We start from the raw sequence: 6935 nt of genomic DNA, 5'->3' as shown, positions 1-6935 counted from the left end.
GGTCTGTATACAGGGATCCTCATTATTTATTGTACTTTATCAAAATGTAGTAAGTCAGCTCTGTTACACTGAGGGTGAGAGAGAGTTCTGTTTGTTCTGCTGAATGCAGCCCTGGACATTTCCCCACAGAATGAAAGAAGAGGCTTCCTGGATCAGGCCAATGGTCCATCTAGTCCAGCTTCCTGGACATGAGTGCAACAGCACTCTGCCTACTGCTGGCTCCCAGCAATTGGTATTCACTGGCATAATGCCTTTAACAGTGGAGGTAGAGTATAGCCCTAGTGGTTAGTAGCCTCTATGAATATGTCTAATCCTCTTTTAATTCCATTCAAATCAGCGGCCATAGCTGCCTTCTGTGGGAGTGAGTTCTATAGTTTAACGGAGCTCAGGGGTACCAACTTGAATGAAATATTGGGGGGGGGGCAGCAGGTAAGCCCCGCCCTGCATAATTGATTGCATGATATGGCACACACCCACACAACTTGAATGGCAATGCCCATCAACTTTGAGGAAACTGGTCCCCTTAAATTCTTTTTTGGGGGGGAGCAAAGGGACCTCTGCCCCGAGGAGTTGGCTCCTATGACTGTGCTGTGTGAAGAAGTGCTTTCTTTTATCCATCCTGAATCTTCTGCTTCATTGGATATCTACAAGTTCTAATTTTATGAGGGAGAGGAGAAGAAGAAACTTTTCTCTATCCGCTTTGCTGAAGTCCTGCTGAAGTCCTGCACCACTGCTTTTAAGAGCTGCCAAACACACCACACACTGACTTTCCAATTAGGCGTTGCATTGTTATTTGAACTAGAAATGATGTTTCTAGTTGGTCATGGGACCAGCATGTGGGAAGAAACATATTATATTTTTGGTTTGCCTTGAAACAGGTAAAAGATATGAAGATATCTCTCTCATGGTTAGTTCATTATCTTTTCAAGGTGTAAACCAATATAACTGAAAACATCACCCAGTAGGAAGACTGTGACCCTTCTTGTCTCGTTAAGACTGTGAGACCGCTATTCATACTTGCACTGTTTACAGCTAGATTGAAACAATGTGCTCAGTATTAGATTACCTTGTAGACTGTAAAACTTTCAGCCTGTTGTAGAATGTGATGCCTGAATCTTGTGATAAGTGTGCAGAGCATACAGCTTATTTCAAGCTGCTGTTTTTCATTTATATCACTGACCTGCGTCCAACAGAGCTTCTGCCCTGTGTCTCACCATGATCTTGCCCTGTATGCAGTCCCCAAAGATAACAATTTATGTACCAACTCTGGGTGTCAAAGGCATTCAGAAATACATTCTCAGTGACTGACCTGGAAATCTCTAACGCTAAGCATCTTGTTGATGCACTGTACCCCCTTTTTAAAAAAAGATGCCAGCCTTTAAAGGTTTCATAAATCCAGGAGGAGGAGTGGGTGTGTGGGTGTGACAATTCCCCCCCCCCAACTATAATTTTTTTCTGTTGTAATTGTGCATCTTCTCTTATCAAGAGATCAACTTGTTTCCTGACATCAAGCACCAAGTATTTTTTTGCAAACTGGATAGTTCAAGCTTATAATAGGTAAGCATCAACAATTTTCCATCACAAACAATATCCACAAAATGTCATGTATTAAAATCTGAGGTCAACTGTGAGAACACGGTGATTTGCCTGGAACAAAGTAGAAGAAATGCTGCTGCTTGTGGCTAGTATAGAAATATAATGGGTGTGACTAATACAGTGGAAATGCCAGTTTGTTCATGCTGTGTCTGTTTCAGCCTTTTGGATTGATTTATGGGGCTGTATGAGCAAAGAGGCCAACATTTTTGAATCTTTCCTGATTAAAGGTGTTATTACCTGCATCAGTTCTCTAGCTGGAAAGTGTTATGTAGTTATAGGGTGGAGTACAGAAATAGAAATAAAATAGGAAACTTGAACTAAGTTATGGCAAAGCTAGCTATAATTTATTTGATGAGGGGTAGAATTATTATTGATGAAGAAAGCATGTGGAAAAAGAAATTGTACTGATTTTAATTTTTAAGAAGTTTAGAAAGCATTAATAATTTTGTGCATATAATTAATTGAACCAGAAAACTACGATATTTCAGAAACTGAGATGTGTTCATGAGAAGTAGGTATGCTTCTTAATAATGTGTGTGTGGTGTGTGTGAAAAGGCTCTTCTGGTCATTAAAAAAATGAGTATATGGTGGTTCATACTTCTCTTCTGCTCCCATTTTGAATGTAAAAAAAAAAGGGAAACGCTCTATGGTCTGCATACAATAAATGAGGGGGAAAGAGTCAAGAGAAGACCGGAAGGACCAGAAGACATTGACCAGAATGATTTGAGTCTCTACATTCGAAAGCAGGGATGTACAACCTGTCGCTCTCTAAATGTTGTTGGACTACAGCTCTCATCATCCTTGACCACTGTCTATCCAAGCTGGGGCTATTGGAAGTTGGTGGTATCTGAAGGGCAAGAGGTTCCCCATAAAAGTTCTAAAGCCATACCAGCTACTGGTTTCTGTAGAACTAGTACTTAGGTGTTTCAGGTCTAGGGCATGGAAACTACAGTTGTGAGGCAAAGGCTTTAGAGTCAAGGCAAATGTTTAAGGTAGTAAGAGGTGGCATCGCACAAGTGTTTTGGGAAGCAGTTCTAAGCAAAAAGCAGAATCTTTTGTGAGAGAAGACCTTTGGATGGTGAAGGGTAGTGGAGCCTGGGGAATAAAGGTCATGGCCAGGGACATATTAGGTGCTTTGGGGAAATAACCATTAAAAGTTAAAAATATTCCTTAGAATGTGTAAACTTTTGTGTGGCACTGTAGTTTATGTGTTTTGAAGGTGATATAGATAGATAGATCTACATAGCTAGGCAGAAACCATAATTTTCTTCACAACTCAGGCAAGAGTTGCTAGAAACTCAGGCATGGTTACTAGAAAGTAGCAATTTCTCCCACATAGAAGCAATGGCCACCCAATCGCTGGTTTCATCAATTGCAGTGGGTTTTCTTTTTTCTCACTTCCTTGAGTGACCACTAGGAAACCTTAGGAACTCATTTTTATGAGGCAATTTTCTACACCACACATATGCCAGGACTATGTAGCACCAATCATTTATTGATTGACTTCAACACAGAAAGTAAAAGAGAACAATAGCAGGACAGTAAAGGACAAGTCCTTTCTTCTCAAGTATCCTGTAGCCTCTTATATCTCTTACAGGTGAAAAGCTACAGCAACCCAGGTAGGAACTCAGCAGTCTTGGTACTTTCCCTACTAAAGAGTAGGCCAACCAGTCTGGAGCATGCATTTAACAAATGGTTAAATAATGAGCTTTAGCAAAGAATCAGTTCTGCTTGAGTTTTCTACCATGGTGTTATATTTCTTCATGTAGTATGCCCTGGCATTTGAGAAACTTTGGGTTAGCACACTGAAGCCTCTACCAAATAACCTATCTATTGGGCATTCATCCTGGTATGTTTAGTCAAAGTTTATGCAGATGTTATACCATTCCCACTGTTTATTGAGCATTCATTTTGATTTACTAACATGGAGATTATACAACATCACATCAAACGTTTGTTATCCTGCATTTTTCAATGCATATTTTTGTCACTTTCATTACTCCAATAAAGTCCCCACCTCTCATTTTCTAACTAGTGATCCACTATTCAGCCTAGGAAGTATTCCAGTTTTCTACCAATCGCTCCACCATTTAAACCAACAAACAGGATTGATAACTTTTATATGCCAGTTGTCGTCGTCCATGGAGTTTTCTTGGCAGGGATACTGGAGTGGCTTGCCGGTTCCTCCTCCAGGTGGATCACGTTTGGTCAAAACTCTCCACTATGACCTGTTCATCTTGGGTGCCCTGCACGGCATAGTTCATAGCTTCTCTGAGTTATTCAAGCCCCTTCGCCACGGCAAGGCAGTGATCCATGAAGGGGGGATTGATTCTAGACTGTCAGTATTCTGTTGGAGGGACTCAGTCACACACCCCAAAATTAGATTTGTGTAATTAAAGCTGTCGGGACGCAGGTGGCGCTGTGGGTTAAAGCCTCAGCGCCTAGGACTTGCCGATCGAAAGGTCGGCGGTTCGAATCCCTGCTGCGGGGTGCGCTCCCGCTGCTCAGTCCCAGCGCCTGCCAACCTAGCAGTTCGAAAGCACCTCCGGGTGCAAGTAGATAAATAGGGACCGCTTACCAGCGGGAAGGTAAACGGCGTTTCCGTGTGCGGCTCTGGCTTGCCAGATGCAGCGATGTCACTCTGGCCACGTGACCCGGAAGTGTCTCCGGACAGCGCTGGCCCCTGGCCTCTTAAGTGAGATGGGCGCACAACCCCAGAGTCTGTCAAGACTGGCCCGTACGGGCAGGGGTGCCTTTACCTTTACCTAATTAAAGCTGATTAAAATGCTCTGGTACAACAAATCCACTTAAAAAACCCCACCTTACTTGTTGCTGTTAGGAAAATGATGGAGAAATACACTAAAATGTGTGGGACCAACGATGGATGGATGTGATGGTGTAATAACCTCCATACAAGCAAATCAGGATAAATGTTCATTCTCCTATCAGCTCCCTGCAAACAAATAAGGATGGATGTTCAATAAAGAGAAGACATTGTATAACCTCTGTGTAAATGTTGTGCACACAAATGAGGTTGAATGTTCAATCAAGATGTTACCTGGAGGAACCATAGGTTTCTTCCATCAACTGTCCTCCAAAGCAAGTAGCAAGCATGGGCAATGACCAGGGATGATGGGAATTGTAGTTCAGCAACATCTGGAAACCCAAATGCCCCCCACACCTACTCTAATGCTTCCTTCAGCACTTCCCTATGCTCCCAGGGCTGAAATGGTTACACTACCTCTTCATAACCATTTCAGCTCTGGAAGCAAAGAAGAATTACAAAATCGTAGAGTTGGAAGTGATCATCTAGTACAACTCCCTGCAAGGCAGGATTGAAGGGAATAATAGTGGTACTTCTTTTAGGTGACTACTGGGCAATATTTTTTTCTACTATTTTAGTCACTGCTGTGCAGCCCTTCTGAAAGAATCCTCACATTCAGATGTGAGGATTGTTGCATTAGTTTTCCTGCTTGAAATGCTAGCACTTTTGTCCCAGTGTTTAACATTCCTTTTACACAGCTTTTCTTGTTTCACTATAGGACTGTGGCATTTTGATAGATATACTGCCATGTCATGCTAAGTTTCATTCACACCAGTGGTCATGATATGACATAACAGCCGATGTCATTGTGTATGTCACCATGCTTTATGCACATACGTGCCTCTTTGCCTTCATGATTCACTCATGGAAAATGGCATGGTAGAACTCTATGCTGGAATCTTGCCCCAAATATTGTTATGTGGTATGATGGCAGGGAAATTACAGTGTAAAACTCCCAAAGCTTTCTAGGTTAATGAGATTGCAAATGGATCTTTTTCTGGAACCAATTAACATGGAAATGGGTGCTAAATGTCTGATGGATTCTGCTAGATATCTACAAGTGGTTTGCATATTGTGTGAAAGATCAGAACACAGAAATGATCAGCTAAGGAATTATTGGAGAAATGGAATAACGTGCTGTCTGAATGCAGCCCAAGAGTAAGAAGAGTGGCACTAGAGCTCTCTTTAAATGAAACAGGAGTCATCAAAGGTATTCAAAAGCCATTTATACAGATATAGGCCCATTTAAGTCACGAAGGCTTGACCAGTTTGAATCACTTTTTAATTATTTGTCTTCCCTTCAGTATGCATTATTTACAGCTGATGGATTTTAGACCTACTATCTGAGAATTGAATGAACAGAAATATATGTTAAGGTTAGATTCAGTGAACTACAGATCCACATGTTTCCTGTAAAAATCAAAGCCCAAGCAAAAGGGTGTAGGATCCTAAGTCGACATCAGAGGTTCTCAATCTGGTCCATGAAACCTGTGGCTTCAGGGTGTCTATGAACCAGATTCTATCTATTCTCTCTCTCTCTCTCTCTCTCTCTCTCTCTCTCTCTCTCTCTCTCTCATCTATCTATCATCTATCTATCATCTATCTATCTATCTATCTATCTATCTATCTATCTATCTATCATCTATCTATCTATCTATCTATCTATCATCTATCTATCTATCTATCTATCTATCTATCTATCTATCTATCTATCTATCATCTATCATCTATCTATCTATCTATCATCTATCTATCTAATCTATCTATCATCTATCATCTATCTATCATCTATCTATCATCATCTATCTATCTATCTATCTATCTATCTATCTATCTATCTATCTATCTATCATCTATCTAATCTATCATCTATCTATCATCTACCAGCTATCTATCTATGGGGAAGGGATCCGTAGGTATCTATCATCTATCTATCTATGGGGAAGGGATCCGTAGGTTTGATTCTGAAAGGGTTCCATGGTCCCAGAAAAGTTACGAACCACTGGGCTACATCCTGTTTTCACTTTTTTGGTGTAAACACCACTAAACACAGTGAAAATTGTTCCTGAATAAACATGCATAGGATCTGGATGCACGTGATATAATCCATGTTACATAGGGATTTAGGGTAGGACTTCTAGATTAGAAAGCATGGTTTTCAAGCACACTTGAGATCTAGAATATTTCCAGAATTGTACATGTGAGACCCACATGAATCAAGGCATCCCAGGAAAGGAGAACAAGTGTGTGTGTGTGTGTGTGTGTTTTAAAGGCATTATTATGGCTCTTGCAGCAGATATTGTATACTTAGACTAGATGCAGGTTTCCATGTCCTCTTAGATCTTGGTTATCCCCAACATTTTGTCGCCCCATATATTTCTGTGCTATCATGTGAGAAATCCAATGTATATACTCATCCTCCAAATCACAGAAACAAAGGGTCTACTGCATAAATAGTAACTGGCATGCCCAAATTGCATATTAATCATTTGCATAAACTCTGCATTCTCCAGAC

Source organism: Podarcis melisellensis (genome assembly GCF_964234715.1).
Source record: "Podarcis melisellensis genome assembly, chromosome: 7".
Lineage (NCBI taxonomy): Eukaryota > Metazoa > Chordata > Lepidosauria > Squamata > Lacertidae > Podarcis > Podarcis melisellensis.
The sequence above is the reverse complement of the archived record's forward strand: the minus strand, read 5'-3'. Positions refer to the sequence as shown.